At 39.5% G+C, this 17912-nt stretch overlaps 1 protein-coding gene across 5 annotated transcripts in view; it reads right to left on the bottom strand.

Annotated features, from left to right (window-relative positions):
- Positions 1-17912, bottom strand: part of CDKAL1 (CDK5 regulatory subunit associated protein 1 like 1) — a 715037-nt gene that overhangs the window by 125001 nt on the left and 572124 nt on the right. The window lies entirely within an intron of this gene.

Here is a 17912-nt window from a genome sequence, read left to right as displayed (position 1 = left end):
AAGTTTTTTTTTTTTTTTTAAGAGATTCGTCCTTTGTGGAGGCTGAGGAGACACAGGGATGCAACTAAAAACCAAAGTCACTTTACTGTTATGTGGGTCATTATCACAGAGCAGCCAGGTGACCTCTTCCTAGAAGATTTCATAACTAAAACACTAATCATCATCAAAAACTGTATTTGAAAATACATAGCTAAGACTAAAATGAAGAAAAACTGAAAAAGAAAGAAAATTTAATACACAGGGCACTTCCAACTTCATTGTAATACCAACTGCTGTTACTCAGAATTGGGCACAGACATGCATTCATTTAAACGATACACCTCCTTCAGGCTTCCTGGTTACGGCTTGGGTCTGTCTGCTTGAGCTTGCAGCTGTGAGGATACCTTTATTGTGTCACTGCTATATAGCCTAAGTGCCTTGCATGGTGTTTTACACACAGTAGGCACTCAATAAATATTGGCTAAGTTAATGAATAAATGAATGTATGAGTTATACAGGCATATATAACTCTTAATGTCTGTAATGGTGACACATAAGCCTCATAGATTAGCTATGAAGAGAAGGCTATTTTGGCCGAGCATGGTGGCTCATGCTTGTAATCCCAGCATTTTGGGAGGCCGAGAGGTTAGATCACTTGAGGCCAGGAGTTCAAGACCAGCCTGGCCAGCATGGAGAAACCCAGTTTCTACTAAAAATACAAAAAAAAATTAGCCGGGTGTGGTGGTGGACACCTGTAATCTGAGCTACTCAGGAAGCTGAGGCAGGAGAATCACTTGAACCTGGGAGGCAGAGGTTGCAGTGAGCCAAGATTGTACCACTGCACTCCAGCCTGGGCAACAGAGGGAGACTCCATCTCAATAAACAAAACAAAACAAAACAAAACAAAACAAAAAAAAAAAGAAAGAAAAAAGAAAGAGAAGGCTCTTTTCATTTCTAATGACGTGTTCTTCTTGAGCTGAACCCAGGCATTACATGAGTCACCTCTCCATCCCCTGCTCCTTAGTGTATCTGTGAGAAGCAAGAAGTATGAGGTTCTCTTATTAGAGCCAACTAGTTAATATAAAAGTGGCTTTTTTGGCCAGGCGCGGTGGCTCACGCCTGTAATCCCAGCACTTTGGGAGGCCAAGGCGGGCGGATCACAAGGTCAGGAGATCGAGACCATCCTGGCTAACACGGTGAAACCCCGTCTCTACTAAAAACACAAAAAATTAGCTGGGCGCGGTGGCGGGCGCCTGTAGTCCCAGCTACTCGGGAGGCTGAGGCAGGAGAATGGCGTGAAGCCGGGAGGCGCAGCTTGCAGTGAGCCAAGATAGTGCCACTGCACTCCAGCTCCAGCCTGGGTGAAAGAGCGAGACTCCGTCTCAAAAAAAAAAAAAAGTGGCTTTCTCCTCATCCACTGTGATCCCTGCCCCATAACCACCATAAGCAATTTGTGTATGGGTCTAAATCTTCTATGCACACACACAAACACACACACTGATTACTACTTTCAAAGAAAAGAGGTCATTCTATGTATAGCTGTCCCTCAATACTCCCCGTAGGTACCAAAATCTGCTGATGCTCAAATTCCTTATGTCAAATAGTGCAGAATTTGCATATAACCTATACACATCCTCCCATATGCTTCAAGTCATCTCTAGATTGCTTAGAATATCTAATACAATATAAATACTATGTAAATAGTTGTTACACTGTATTTTTATGTGTATTATTTTAAATTGTACTCTTGTTATTATTATTTAGGGACAGGATCTCACCCTGTGGCCCAGGCTGCAGTACAGTGGCACAATCATAGCTCACTGCAGCCTTGGGCTCCTGGGCCCAAGTGATCCTTTTGCCTCAGCCTCCTAGCTGGGATTACAGACGTGAGACACCAAGCCTGGCTGTTATTTTTTATTTTTCTAAATATTTTTGATGCCCTGTTTGTTGAATCTGCAGATGTAGAACTTGCAGTTATGGAAGGAAGACTATACATTGTTCTGAAATTTACTTTTTCCACTACACAATTTGTCCTCCCAAAACTTCCTTGGTTGTACATACACATCAGCAATTCTCTAAAGGGAGTTTTTCAAAGTTTTTGACATCTGAAAACTTTACAAACGCAAACTTTTCTGTAATTCATTTCAATTTTTTAATATAATCATATTCTTTGCACAAACATCTTTGCCAGCCTGAGTGTATTTAAAAATAATAAATTATGGAAGTCCAGTTTCAGGATCGGACAGTACACACATTTATTACCTTAACAGGTAAAGTCAAACTGCCTCCTCCTCACAAATATTGCATCAATTTGTCCCCTCAGCAAGAGTGAATGAGAGAAGGGATCTCAGCTTAAGTTGGTAATTCTTAAGAATTTCTTTCTTCTATTTAAAGGTTAGAATGTTTCTAAATTTACAGAGGTAATCAATGTTTTTAGAACAGATATTGAACATTTTCCCAGCTGGCAATAATAGAATTTATTTCTTGTCCATCATAGGTTAGCCCACAACCACATCTTAAAATTCTGTCACACAGGTGGTCTGTTTGTCCCTAACACTGCCCCTGTCTTGCTTCTGTTTCTACTCTGATGTTATTCCAACTGCCAGGAGACTGCTTCTGTCTTCACTTGTGATGAATCCTTGACTGGTATCCCGTGTTCTAGGGAAGTATCTTCTACCTCCTCCAGTGTCCTCAAGGACACAGCTATCATACCTCCCCAATGCCGCAGACCCCCGCCTAGCTCTACATAATCTTCTGCGTCTCCTTAGTTAAGCAGTTGGACCTGATATTAATAAGGACCTTGTAAATAAAATCATTTGTACACACTCATAGTTTCCTTGTAGATCAGTTTCCCTATTTCAGAGCTGTCTTTGAAGTCACAATTCCAGTGGCAGTCCTTCAAATCACTTGGCCTTGTTGCTACCTTCTGACACCCACTGAAAAGTCCTCTCTCCTACAGCTCAGCCGAAATTCCTGCCTCCTCTCTCCACCTCTGAGCAGTGCTTCTGACCATCAAATTCTAAAGTAATTTAACACTCCCTTCCCCTGGAGAGCAAAGATGTATCAGTAAGATGATTGGAAACAGTTCCTGTGGCTAATGAAATGTTAGCTCTGTGAGCCCTGGAATCTGCTTTGAACAGGTCATTTGCCCATCAAAATTTCATTAGCTTATAGTTTTTTCTTTTCTTCCCATACACCCACTTATTTGGTGAAACAGTTCTTGGCTTATACTTCAATCAGAAGAAAAATGACGGATACTAACAGTTCCTTTGTTAGGAGTCTTGATATAAAACACTGGGGAAAATATTTTCAGAAAGGAAATTATGCTAGATAAAATAAAATAGGTAGCATATCAGTATTAAACTTAGGAGATACCCCAAGAACTGAGGCTTATCAGAAATGGCTGAGCGACCAGCTTGCACTGGCAGGTGGAAAAGGAATATTCAGAAGTTGTTTTGTGTGACTTAATGTAGGTTTTGATTTTGCTTTGATAGCTAACACTTATACGTGCTTTTTATCCTAATTATCTCGATTTTGGGAAAGAAATGGAGTATAACTAAGTAACACTATTCATATTAGCCCCAAAGAACCAGTAAAGAAACAATGCCTTTTCTGACAACAAATTTATTATATACAAATACTGTGAAGTCTTGGCATATTGAAGGTTATAGGTATCCGCCCAGTTAACTGAAAACCACTGCTATTCTTCCCTCTGAGATCAGTCACACAACCCAGTGGAGTATCTTCTGGAATCCAGAACAGGGGTTGGCAAACTAGGGCCCCATAGCCAATCTGATCCACTGCCTGTTTTTTTTTTTTAAATAAAGTTTTATTGAAATACAGCCACAAATCCTAAAGTATTTACTATCTGGCCCTTTATAGAGAAAGGTAACCACCCCGATCTAGAAACTCTATCCCTGACCATGTCTACTTCCGGCAGTAGTCCCTTAACTCCAAACCACATGAACAACTAACTATCCTGCAAAATTCCTGGCTCCTTCTATTTGCTCAATGGACAGTTCCAAGAGCCAATCATAACCTATATACTGAAACACTGGGATGAACGTACCAAGCATAATAACAATTAGCTGTCTTGTTTTCAGGATATTTCCTCAGTGCTTCTATGTACAGGCAAAAAATATTCCAAGTGGTTTTCCAGAGCATGCTGAAATAGATATGGGGCTTTCAGAGCCGTCTGTATTCACACCGTAACTGCTGATGACAGAAGCTCTGAGAAGAAATCCTTTACTAAGTTCTAGCACTAAAGCCAAGTAAGTTTCCTATACAAGTAACTAAAACACGGCCATTATTACTAGTGAGCCAGTTTCTCCTATGTAGGCAACGTTAAGGGAACTACTCTACAAAACCTGTCGAGCCTTGCTATCAGCAGTTTTAACTGAAACGCAAAGCTGAGCCAAAAATGGAATAATTAGGTATTTTCCTATTGCATCATAGCGTATGTCTAAATTACCTCCCAGTTTTTAGCCTGTTAAAACAAACATCTCAGTCATGCAACCACCTGTTAGTTCTCCAAGCGTTTAAAAAGTAAACATGTTAAACAAGTTGTGTGATGGACTTGTAACAAGGGTGGCCAGAGTACAGTGAGTATGGCAAATATTTTTCCCCAAATTGTAAAAGGTACCTTCAAGTTACCTTCATCATGAATCCCAAAGTACAGGCCACAGAGATGAGAGGATATTTAAAAGTAATTACATGCTGCGTCCTGCATTCTATGTGGGCTGCCGTGGGTTTAACAAATGAGGCAGTATGCATGTTTGGTAAAACTTCTAGATTCCCGAGAAGCTGAACCTCTGTAATCTTCATCTTATAGGCACTTCATAAATTGCTTTTATATTCCACTCTCCAAGGACAGAAAACACTGATGACCTTTTTTTTTTTTCTTATACTCATGTTTAAACTCCTTTTCAGACAAAACCAAACAAAACTAAAGACCCCAAGAGAGTATTTTTAACAGTTCAGGTTTCCAGACAATGTAATCATTCCAATTTTCATCAAAGATATGCAACAGAGCTCAGTTCTGAAAGAGGCTCCGCATGTAATAACAGCTTGTATTCTGAATGTGAGGTTATATAACCAATCAAATTTTAGCAGTATCCACGAACTTAACTTCTTTTGGTTCCCCAAGCCAATTCAATCCTTTCTGTACCCATTCTCTAGTTGTTGATTAAAGTTTTCCCAAATAAAATGGTGTTATCATAAGGAAAAGCTATAATAAGACTATGGACTTCATTTCTACATATGGATTCTTAAAAATGATAAAGCCTACAAGTTTTCAAAGGGTTTGATATATTTAAGGTATACTACAATACAATTTAAATGTTCTGCAAGCCTTCATCATACTTCATAGTAAGAAGCCAAAAGAGCGGGTTTGCGTTTCAGCATGCTGCATTTTTCCTGCTCCCTTTCTGGTAGAGAGCCTAAGTAGTTAGCCTGTCAACTGGCAGGGAGCAGAAAGGTAGGAGGAAAAGATAAGGAGTCAAGGCAACTCACGAACTGGACAATCAGGTTCCGAATAGAGTCACGCAGGAGTGCCTGAGGCAAAAATGCAATGGTGGTCTAATGGGGACCAAGAGTTATGACCAAAAAAAATTCCAAAAGAGACTGGAGTGCAACTCCAGGTAATACATGCTAGGGCTCCAGGACTGGTTTACATGACAGAAACGGACACTCAGTAGAAGTTAGAAAACTACATCCTAAGGCAAAAGGGCCGAAAGAGCCAAGAGGTGCAAGATGAAAACAACAAATGACTGAGAGTCAAGGGGTCGTTGGTGAAGAACTAGTCAGGAACTGGGAGAGTCACGCAGAGAACAAGGGCTTACTAAGATGCAATAAGGGACACTGAAGTCAGGGATAGGAAATGAAGAAGCCAGTAAACACTGAGTTAAGTGAAGGTGTTAACTACCAAGGACGTGGACTGACGCTAAGGCAGGTCTGATGTTTACCTTGGGAACTTCCTGCGGGGGTGGGTTCCAAAATGAGGGTGTAGGCAACGCTGGGCCCATTAAATTCAGTCAGCAATGTGACAGCATTTGGTTGAAGAAGAAAAATGTTATTTCTGATGGGAGAGTTCAGTGTTTGATAAAAGCACGATAAAAGAACTGACTCCATAGATGGATTATGCTTTTGTAGACTATAAGGAAGTAGACTGAATATAGACACATGGAGACAGGAGAAAAGGGAGTCCTAGTTGGGCTGAAGAAATGGCTAAATGATTAGAACACATAATGCAAAAAATACAGTGACAAATGATCGAATTTGTGCTTCAGAAAGAGCCTCCTAATGGTGTGAAAGATAAAGCCCAAGTGGGACAAAGGCAAGAAGCTGAAGACAGTACGAGAAGCTGTTGCAAAATCACTCAGAAAAAAAATAACACCTTAAATTAAGCTAGGGGCAAGGGGAGAAGGTGGGACAGATCTGATTCACAGCTGGGAGGCAGGATAGACAGCTCTTGGTAACTGATTAGATAGGAGTACAGAGAGGGAAGAGCAGAATAGGATTCCCAGCCTGCTGGCACAGATAACCAAACAGGAGAAGTACCCTTCACTGACAGAAGAATCTAGACTGAGACTGGTTTTGGAGACTGGGGGAAAAAAGGATAATTCAGTTCTGAATATAGGGAATTTGAGGAAGATGAGAGACATTTGGAGAGAAAATAAGAAAGAAGTTACATATAAAGGACTTGGGAGTCATGAGCATATTGGTGTAATTTAAAGCAGGACAGGGATGGGATCACACAGGGAGAATGTAGAGTGAGGGAGGCAAGAAGATAAGAAGATTGAGGTTAAAATCCTAGCAAACAATAGCTGTTTGGTCTTGGGCCAGGTATCTGCTTTGTACTTCCTATATAAAATGAAGATGCTAGATTTGGCCACTGCTTCTCAATCCTTGTTGCAGGTTAGAACTATTAGTGAATCTTTAAAATATACCAAAGCTTCAATCCTAAGCCCCAGTGACTCTGACTTAATTGGTCTTCTGGGGTCTGGAAAAAAGTGTATTATTTAAAAGCTCTCGGGTATTTCCAACGTGTGGCCAAAGATGAGAAACACTAGTCAAGATGATCCCAAAGGTCTCTTCCAACTGTTAGCCTCTATGATTCTGGATCGGTTCCCTACTGTCTTTCAGCTACTGCCATTGTGTGTTCTGAATTCTATCAGTCATTTTAATCTCTGTATTATGCCTGCAGCTTTGCCTTATTTCTTGACCTCTTCCTTTCCATAAAAGAATGGACTCTCTATGCAAGAATTCCTCTGGGGCACAGTAAGGCTGTGGCTGCAGTACAACCTGCTGCTGTATATTTAGTCCCCTACCTGGTAAGTGCTTCTGAAAAATAAATGGAAAGCTAACTTAATACACTGGACTCTTTACTGTGTTATCAATGTGTAAAGCATCAGAAGCTTAATTAAAACCACTTGACAATATCAGCGCTCAATCACAATCTCACTTTTATATTATACATATTTTGATAGTGTCCCTAAGATGATAATACTCATTTAAGATCAATGAGAAGAAGGGAAAAAAAAGTCCCTGGAATTTAAACCATGAACCTCAAGTTTTAGAAATCAATTATAACATCAATGATGTGAAATACAGTTAGTGATAAAAAAAATACCCCAAAATACACAGGGAAACAGGCAGACTCTTCAAAATCTCAAATGCTTTTCCTTCATAAGGCACATATAATACTTCCTTATTCTTTTGTGAGAAATTACTGTGAGGGTGGCAGGGAAAACAAAGAAAAAGAAGGCTGTGGCTCTATTCCATATATTTTTTCACCCCTTACTCTCTAGTTGGGTCTGCAAAATAACTAAGATGACCATAAATGCTTTTGACTGTTGTCTTGAATTTCTTTCTCTCCATCCATTTACAGCAGACTCAAGGAAAGTTATCAGGGTCTTCAGTTTCTCACATATCCAAGTGCTGGAGGCAAAGAGTAAGCATTTCTTAGAGGACACCAAAACAGCAGACTTCTCTAAGAGTGGAAGTTAGAAAATAGGTAAGTGAATTTGTTCACCCAACTGTAATGATATTCAAATAAAATAACCAAGCAAATGTGGAAATGTACAGCTGATTTTAAATCACAGTAGATATCAGTGGGAAATACTTTTTTTTTTCAGCCTTACGGTTTCTAAAATAACCTTAGAGGAAGGAAGTTGCAACCATCAGCCTCTCATTTTCACAGGGGACAGGGAGTGGGGGCAGTAGAGGAGCAGGCACCATTTATCCTGGCAGGTCTTTAACTAGGCAACAAATGCTGAAGAAAATGCAAATAGAAAATTCTGTGTTAATTCAGTGATGTGTGATAAAATAAAATGTAGGTTGCCATACCTTCTTCCTATCAAGCTCACTTTATTTTCTAAAGAGAACATTTCTTTGCAAGGAAAGGTCATTATTTGGTAACAAAGGCAAGGCTAGCACATAAGGAAAGCAAGAGACTTAACTAATTTGCAGTAGTAAGTGTTGCCAAAATGATTAGCCTTTACTAGCAGTTAGGCCAGAAACAGCCTTACAACATAGGTCAAATCCCTGCAAAATAAAAAGACAAAGTCAGAGGGCACTAAGTACACCACATACCGCACAATGGTTCATTCAAACGTCCTTTGTATGACAACCTCTGGGTGCTCAAAAGTAGCCCACAAGAACACGAGTTGCTATAAATATCAATTCAATATCACTAACCTTCACTCTGCCCTTCTAACTGACCACAATAGTTAACTTTACCTCTTATCTGGATTATTATAGTATTGTTTTCTTTCCTGGAGTACCTCTGTCCAATCTTCACCCTCGAAATCAATGGTTGGCAAAATATGACCTGTGGGCCAAATACTGCTGGCTGCCTTTTGTATAGTCTGTAATTTGTTTGTACATTTAAAAATGGCTGAAAAAAAAATAAAAAGCACAAGAATATTTGTGACACATAAAAATTATATAAATTCAAATTTATATATATAAAGTTTTATTGGAACACAGCCATGCTCATTCCTTTATTAACATTGTCCATGGTTGCTTTTCTGCTATGATGGCAAAGTTGAATGGTCGCAATAGAAAATGTATGGCCTATAAAGCTGAAAATATTTACTATGTGGCCCCTTTTTAGAGTTTGCTAACCCTTGCTCTAAACCGTTGGTTTGCAATCCTGGCTGCAAATTGGAATCACCTGGGGATTTAAATAATACTGAGGTGTGCGTCCCAGTGCCGGATAGTCTAATTGATACAGGGTGCAGCCCAGGAGTTGGGGTTTTAAAAATTTCTCCAGGTGATGAGAATGTGAAGCCACAGTTTAGAACCCTTGCTTAATCCCCCTTTACTGAGGCCAGAGTAAGCTTTATAATGCATGGTCAACTAATGGCACTCTTCTGTTTAGGACTCCCTACTGCTCAGAGAATCAAATTTCAAGTACTGCATTAAAGCTTGTCCCACTTTTCCAGCTAACACCAAAGGCAATGTCTTGTTCCTTAGAGAGCCTCCATTTTTCTGACTCTACATCTTGCTAATGCTACTCTCTCTGCCTGGAATGCCTCCGCCACCATCTCCATGTATTAAATTCATTCCAAAGAGCCCAATTCAAAGATCACCTCTTCCATGCAGGATCCTCCCAAACAGAAAGAACCCACTCAACTGTGTGCTTCCAGATATCTCTTTACCACTTTCACGGTGAGTCAACTCCACCTTGAAGAAAGAAACCATGTCTTGGTCATCTGGATAGCATCCCTTCCTTCAGTAACACTTTATTCAAGTGCCTTGCACGTGGGTGATGGCAAAAAAAAAAAAAAAAAAAAAAAGCTGTGTACCCCTTTAGCCTCACAACATTTCAATTTTACCTTCATTGAAACTTCTAGTTCTTCAAAGTATCCATTCAGGTCACCTTTTCCCTCCAGGCTCTAAATTCATGACACAACACTTCAATCTATTTCTTGTCAGTAACCTGAGCTTCCACATTGCTTTGTCCTTCATTCCTGCTACAATCTCCCACTCTCACCTTATATAGTTAAATCACTTGATCCCTGAGCACCTGGGAACTTAGGCCACCTCAGTACTACTTGGTCATTCCTCTGTGAGTAGATATTCAAATGCTGTTTCTATTCCTCATCAGAGCCTCCCAACCAGTTTCTGTTTCCATTCTCATCCTTTATATCTAAAATCCATTCGCTGAGCTCTAAAACTTAGGTGATTAATTGAATGACATATTCATTCGACACATTTACGGTGTGCCCATTGTGCAGACACCATACTAGTGAGACAGAAAGAAAGCTGGATGAGGCCACTGGACTCAATAGAGCTTTCAAACTAGTGGGAAGAAATAATTACTTAACCAAGCAACCAGGCACACAGTAAGTGCATAAATGTTTGTTGAATTAATTTCAAAAATTCTGAATATTGACATTTGGTATTAACAGTGCTTACCAGATTACTAAGTCAAATGCAAATTTTTGTGCTGGATGGAATTATTACTTTTATAACTATAAATAGTACTTCAAGACAATCATTGTAAAAATTTCAGAATTTGAAACATGTTCCCCAGGGATTTTGCTTTGAGTCAATTTATATTTGAGGCATGAATTTCTTTTTAATATGTTTGCACTCTCATAAAGATTGCTCCTTTCTCCAATGACAAGTTCCATAGAGAATAGGGGAATGACAGCATTTAGTATCTTTTGTTGAGAGAAAAATATTAGGAAAGGAAAAAATCAACAGCTATATAGCACAGTCTTTTCTTACCTTAAGAAAAGTAAATAAACAATTAATTGCAGTCCAGAATGTAGCCAGACAACTGATTTGCTATCCATATATACATATATTGGGCACTAGGTTTTTGGTTTTTTTTTGTATTTGTTTCTTTTTTTTTTTTTTGAGACGGAGTCTTGCTCTGTCGACCAGGCTGAAGTGCAGTGGCACACTCTCAGCTCACTGCAACCTCTGCCTCCCAGGTTCAAGCAATTCTCCTGTCTTAGCCTCCCAAGTAGCTGGGGCTACAGGTGCCTGCCACCACGCCCAGCTTATTTTTGTATTTTTAGTAGAGACGGGGTTTCACCCTGTTGGTCAGGCTGGTCTTGAACTCCTGAACTGACCTCAGGTGATCCAACCGCCTCAGCCTCCCAAAGTGCTAGCATTACAGGTGTGAACCACCACACCTGGCTGAAGACACTAGGTTTTATACCCAAATACCTGAGACTACAAGAATAAACACTGTGTCCCCATCAATGTCCTCCCTGCCCCTTTGAATACCCTGAATCTAAACTGTTTGATAAAGCAAAGCAAATAGGGCTTAATCCAAGTCTTGTTGAATTTTACTTTCCAATAATTTTAGTATTTCTAGATACATTCTTGATATAAATATTACCAATGCATGAAGAAGTTTCAGTTATTTCTAAAATTTAAAATGTTCCTTTAACATATGACAAGATAACTATTCTCACACTGCTATTTTAGAAAAATTAGCAGTTACAGTGCTAAAACTCTCAAAGTCTATCCCATCCTCAAAACCCAGCAGGTAGTGTGGGGCAACAAACTCGCTGCTATCTATGTATTACACTGTTTTTATTTTTGTTTTAAAAGTTCTGCTATGTTATAAATTTTTTAAAATTAGGAAGGGTGACAGCAAGTGGTTTTATTTATTTATTTTTTACCATTTGCTTAATAATAATGCCTGATACCTATACATTATTTTCGTAAAGACAGGCAATATAATTAAACAAAAAGTTAAAAAAGGAAGTTATGTTAGAGATATAACTATGAGAGAGTAACACTGTGCAACTGGATAAAATAAATGCAGTGTGAGTTTTGCTAATTAGTATCTTGGAGTTCTATGTATTTCTATATTGTCATTAAGTATTTCTCTTCCTTTTATTTATGGAGAGATGGTAACGTGCCTTTACTGAATCTAACATTCAGTGAGGCTGAGCTTGAGCCCAGTATTGCGAAAACAGTCTGGATCTGCGCAAACTCTATTAATGCTCAGAGCCTCATACCAGCTTCCAGAAGCTAATCCACATCGCACCCAAGGGAAAAAGTGATGAAAAAAGAATGGAGAAAACAAAATTTCTCTGACCCACAGATAAGCTGCTATACAGTTCTAAAAACTGATCAAAGCCAATGCATCTCCCTCCTGACCCCGAATAACCCCTGGTGTCACCCCATTTGAAGTGAAGCTCGAAAATTGTTCTGTGCCAGTTATTGCTGCATCTCTAGATAAGCTCACAACTTGTTTTTATGATGATTCCTTGACTGGGACCTGGAAGGTCAGACATGACAATGTAGGTTTGATAACTCTCCTTTCTACATCTAATTTAGCACCTACTGTAAAAAATCATTTCTATCAGCAATGCAACCATCACTGATATCTCTCCCTGGCCCATCATACCAATAATAAGAGTCTAAAATTCATTTCAGGGGTGGCTGGGCTTTTTGACCCATCTTCTCCTCAAGTACTATGTCAAAAATAGACTTATTTTTGTTCCATATATTAAACATACACATTTTCTTTTTTATCTTTGGCCTTTATGACAAAGGAGTCTTTATTTGATAACCAGAAAGCAATTTAATATACAGCTCAATCTTCTCCATTCTCTCGTCTTTGTCACTTCAGAAATCAGTTGATTTTCTTTTTTATGTTGTAGAGCAAGGGATACTACACAGAGATAGCCAGTGGATGAAAATTTCTGAAGTTGGCTCTTTGCCAAGCAACACTGTCAGCCATCGGCAGGAGGGGTACAGGAATGTATGTGTGTAAGGGGAGGAGGGGGGTTGGGGGGAAAGGGGGGCCAAGAGGCTAGGAAATTACAGAAGAGCAAAGCAAGAGAAAAATAAAGTAGCTGAGCTTCCCCTTGCACCCATTCTAACACCTAAAACAACTCTAGTTATATATAATTTGTGTTATATAATCACTTTTTCAGAAATCAACCCATGTTCACACAAGTGGGAAAAGGATGCCCAGACAGTGTAGGTTTCTGTATCAAATGACAGGCCTGACCATTTTAAGAAATAAGCAAACATGCAGAAAGTGATGCTTCAGGTCCACCACCATAGACCTTCCTGCAGGCTAAAGTCCTACTATTCTTCATTCATCCTTTCCATTCTTAGGGAGGCCCTGCACCCATCACAAGAAGCATACTTTCAGGGGCTTAGCTTAGGCCTCTCCACTCAGCCTTGGGATACTGCTCTCCCATCCCTGCCAAACTCATCTCCACCTTTCTCTGCTTTCCTTAACTCTTCAGAGAGACATACCGAAGAAAGAGGTCCTAACCATCCATTTACTGCATATACTGTATGCTTTCTGTTTTTTTCATTGGAAGAGGATCCTAAGGTGTTTTTAAAAAAAGCCAGTTGGTTTAACACACAACATGTTTAGAATGTAAAATGACAGGAGTATCTTAGAAGAGCTCAATGAACTACCTGATTGTGATAATTTTAAAAGAGTTATGCTTAAAGTAAGTTTAATCAATGTCAAAGTCCAAACATTCTTTTGACACAGATAGTGCTTTATATTTTCAAATTGTAATAACTATATTTTAATAAGCATTCATTCATTTAAAGATTTGAGTATCTGCTCTGTGTATTTTATTAGTAAATTAAACCCCATCTCTTTACCCAGTGTCTGGACCTATTGGCTTCTTCTATCACTAACAACCAAGATCATAAACATCTTTATTTTTACGTTTTAAATTCCTAGGCAATTTAGAAGTTCTTTCTCATTCTATTTATTGTAGAGGAAGCTACATGTTCTTTTTGCTTCTTTTTCTTTTTCAGCTCTAGCATCTTTTTAGCTCTTTATTTTCATGTACACCTAAATAAGATTCTATCTTGGAGAGTTTGTCTATTTTTGTGTATGTTGTTTGTTTTTAGCAACTCTGTTAATCTTAAACCCCCTAAAGCATCTGCTTATTTTTTCAGTTTTTTCAAAATCAGTTATCCATGTATATGATCTAAGAACCAACCAGCTCCACATAGCTTCCCAGCTTCCCTTTCCCATTTGTGCTTCCTTAGAAGTAACTACCTTCAGCTCTTTTTAGTTTACTCTTTTGGTATTTACCTCCATATTGCCAAGTAACATGTCATTTTTGCTATTGGTAATTTCTTACTACTAGATACTATCTCCTGACTTCCCTCTAGGGAAGATGAGCTTGCATTCCCTCCCCTGCCCACTCTACTTACGTATATATTTCTTACCTCCACTTCCCATGACCATATACATGCTATTCAGATTTTACCCATGTAATATCTAATTATATTTTCTTGTCTGTATATTTTGTTTTCTCTGGAGTTAGTCATTTAAAAAATATGCTTGATGGACAAGTGCAGTGACTTATGCCTGTAGTCCCAGCACTTCGGTAGGCCAAGGTGGGAGGATAGCTTGAGGCCAGGAGTTTGAGACCAGCCTGGACAAGACAGTAAGACCCTGCCTCTAAAAAAAAAAAAAAAAAAAAAAGCCAGGTGTGGTGGTGCACCTATAGTTACACCCAGCTACTCAGGAGGCTAAGGTGGGAGGTGGGAGGATGGCTTGAGCCTGGGAGTTCAAGGTTGCAGTGAGCCATGACCATGATCATGCCACTGCACTCCAGCCTGGAAGACAGAGAGGCCTTGTCTCAAAAAAAGAAGAAGAAGCTCAGTTGGTTATCTGGTTATCTATGTCTTTATGACCAATTCAATCCAAGTTCTCTTCCACTTATCTAAATCACCTCTCAAGAAGTGCATTCACAATAAGCATTCTATCCTTTTCATCCTCTTGAAGAAGTTTCCTCTGGATCTTTCTGGCACATTCTGGTTTAATCTGTCTATTCTCCAGCTCTGATACATGGCTGTCCCATTTACCACCATCCTGGAGATTTCGCTCACCTCTCATCTGTGCTGAGTCTGCTGTTTCCTTTATCCCACATCTTTGTATCTTCTTTCTTAGCTTACTCTCTTGTTTTCATGATTCCCAAAATTCTGGAAAGGCTTCCTGAGAAAGGAGTATCCTGAAATCTGATGAATACTTTGGTGGGTACAAAATTCCAGGATGAAAAGCATTTTTCTTCAAAATAGGGAAGGAATCACTCATTTCTTCTCTGGGTGCTGTTGATAAGTTTGAAGTCAGTCTGAAATTTGAGTCCTGGTCGTTTGAATGTGACCTGGCTTTTCTCTCTTGTCTTGGCATGGGTCTACATTTCATCCATAATGCTGCGTCCACGGTGATCGCTTTCAGTCTGTTAATTCATGACCTTCAGTCATTAAAAATGTCCTTGAATTATTCATTGCCAATTTCTTCCTTTCTTTGTTTACTCTGTTTTGGAATTCCTATTATTTGAACGTTGGACCCTTCCCATATTTGTTCTTTGATTTTTCTATATTTTTCCTACTATTTTTCATCTTATTTTTTTTTTGATTCTACTTTCTAGAGATTTTCTCTACTTTAACCTTCCAATTCCATTGAATTTTTACCTTTGCTACCATGTTTTTAATGTCTAAGAATTATTTTTTGCTCTCCCAATCACTTTTTTGATGATGTCTCTATCTTATTTCATGAATAAAATATCTTCTCTCATTTATCTGAGAATATCAGTAACTTGTTTTTTTTTTTTTTAAGTTTTCTTCTTCCTGCCCAGTCCTGTTTCTTTCTTATTTTTTATTTTCTCTCTCACTCCATTCCTATTCTGTTTGCTTTGGTCCTGTTCTTTGTGTTAGTTAGGGCTTTCCTCAGGTATTTGGTAATCCTCGATTGCTACTTATGTTTAAGTGTAAGAGGCTTAAAAAGCTGATTGATCATCCTCAGCAAATTAAAACAGGAACAGAAAACCAAACACCACATGTTCTCACTCATAAGTGGGAGCTGAACAATGAGAATACATGGACACAGGGAGAGGACCAACACACACCGTGGCCTGTCGAGGGGAGTGGGGGGAAAAGGAGGGAGAGCATTAGGACAAATACCTAATGCCTGTGGGGCTTAAAACCTAGATGAAGGGTTGACAGGTACAGCAAACCACCATGGCACATGTATACCTATGTAACAAACCTGCACGTACTGCACATGTATCCCGGAACTTAAAAAAAAAAAAAAAAAGATTCAGTTAATCTAAACCCTGCCCCCCCGGACCCAGAAAAAAAAAAGCTGATTGAAAGTTCTGAGCCTGGCCGGATGCAGTGGCTCACGCCTGTAATCCCAGCACTTTGGGAGGCCGAGGCGGGTGGATCACGAGGTCCGGAGATCGAGACCATCCTGGCTAACACGGTGAAACCCCATCTCTACTAAAAATACAAAAAATGAGCCAGGCATAGTGGCGGGTGCCTGTAGTCCCAGCTACTCAGGAGGCTGAGGCAGGAGAATGGCATGAACCCGGGAGGTGGAGCTTGCAGCGAGCCGAGATCACGCCACTGCACTCCAGCCTGGGCGACAGAGCGAGCCTCCGTCTCAAAAAAAAAAAAAAGAAAGAAAGTTCTGAGCCTGTTGCTGCGTTTGTCAAGTATGAGCCTCAATATAGGATGGAACCTCTGATGTCAACATCTCTAAGTATTGAACAGATCAGGTTTCCCAAACAAGGAAAGGCGTGCATGACTGCCAGCATTCTAGCTGCTAAATGAACAAAGAGGGCATTTGATATCCATATGAGCACTGAATTCCCCTTGCCCTCAACTGTATCACAGGTTCTTCAGTCCAGAGACTTTTCATTTTCCCCTCAAAGAATGAGCCTCCAGTCTTCTGTTGGTGTGAGTGAGGAGATGCTACTTTTAAGCCTGAGCTGGGGGGGGGGGGAATGGGGCAATCCAGCTGCTGCTTCTTAAGTAGTTTTAAACAATCCTTCTTATGTTAGTGCCCTCATTTCCTACTTCATTCTCCCTTTCAAAAGTGCCAGCCAATTCCTTGACCATTTGAGGATTCTCTGGTATATATCAAGTTGGTTCATAGCTTGGGTTTTGGTTTTTCCCCACTGCTAGGTTGGCATTTAGGTTTCTTCAGGTTGGTGAGGTGAGTTGCCAATTTCTAGCTGCTCCCCAGCTGTCACAATTTTGTTGTGGGGTTTCCCCTCCTAGCCTGTCCTCTTTATATTTGTGGGTTAATAATTCCTGTACTAAAAATCTCTATGATGTATTTTGGCAGGATTTGAGAGACCATGAAACTAGATCTGTCTTAATCTTTCCTTCTAAATCTGAAACCAGACTTACGCTTTGAAGAATTGTTAGTACACTCATGCCTGTAGTCATAGCACTTCGGGAGGCAGAGGCAGGAAGACTGCTTGAACCCAGGAGTTTAAGACCAGCTGGGGCAACAGTGTAAGACCCTGTCTCTACAAAAAATTAGCTAGGCATTGTGGTGCTTGCCTGGAGTCCCAACTACTTAGGAGGCTGAGGCAGGAGGATCGTGCAACCCAGGAGGTTGAGGCTGCAGTGAGCCATTATTTTGCACCACTGCATTCCAACCTGCGTGACAGTGAGACGCTGTCTCAAAAAAAAAAAAAAAAGAAAAAAGAAAAAAAAAGAAAAGAAAAAATTGTTAGTATACTTATATTCTTAGTTCACACATACACATATGACATTCATGAATTTCTCTTTTGAAATAATTGATATCTAGAACAAGATAAACAATAATCTAACGTTAGCATTCCCTGAACAAATAAAAAGTGAAAAAGTTTGAGATAAGGCTAGAAATTCTGGTTTATGTATACTTTAATATATATATGAGTGGCATTCCTTTCTTCCAGAGGCTGTAGAAAAATATATAACTCCATAATCCATAAATCAGTCTCTATCAGCAAAGGGAATTATGAAAGGAGAATGTTACAATTCTTGTTTGTTTTTCTAAGCACAATGGATTTTGTATTTTATGAAAAGCGGGTTCAAAGACAGAAGAAACTGTGTATGCTAGGTATGGAAAGCAATCAAATGTGTTGAAGTTGTGCTTACCCTTTTGGCCCAGTTGGCTCTTAAATACAGGCTTCACT

This window comes from Pongo abelii, chromosome 5 (genome assembly GCF_028885655.2).
Source record: "Pongo abelii isolate AG06213 chromosome 5, NHGRI_mPonAbe1-v2.0_pri, whole genome shotgun sequence".
Lineage (NCBI taxonomy): Eukaryota > Metazoa > Chordata > Mammalia > Primates > Hominidae > Pongo > Pongo abelii.
Note: the sequence above shows the minus strand (reverse complement) of the source record. Positions and strands in the feature narration are given on the sequence as shown.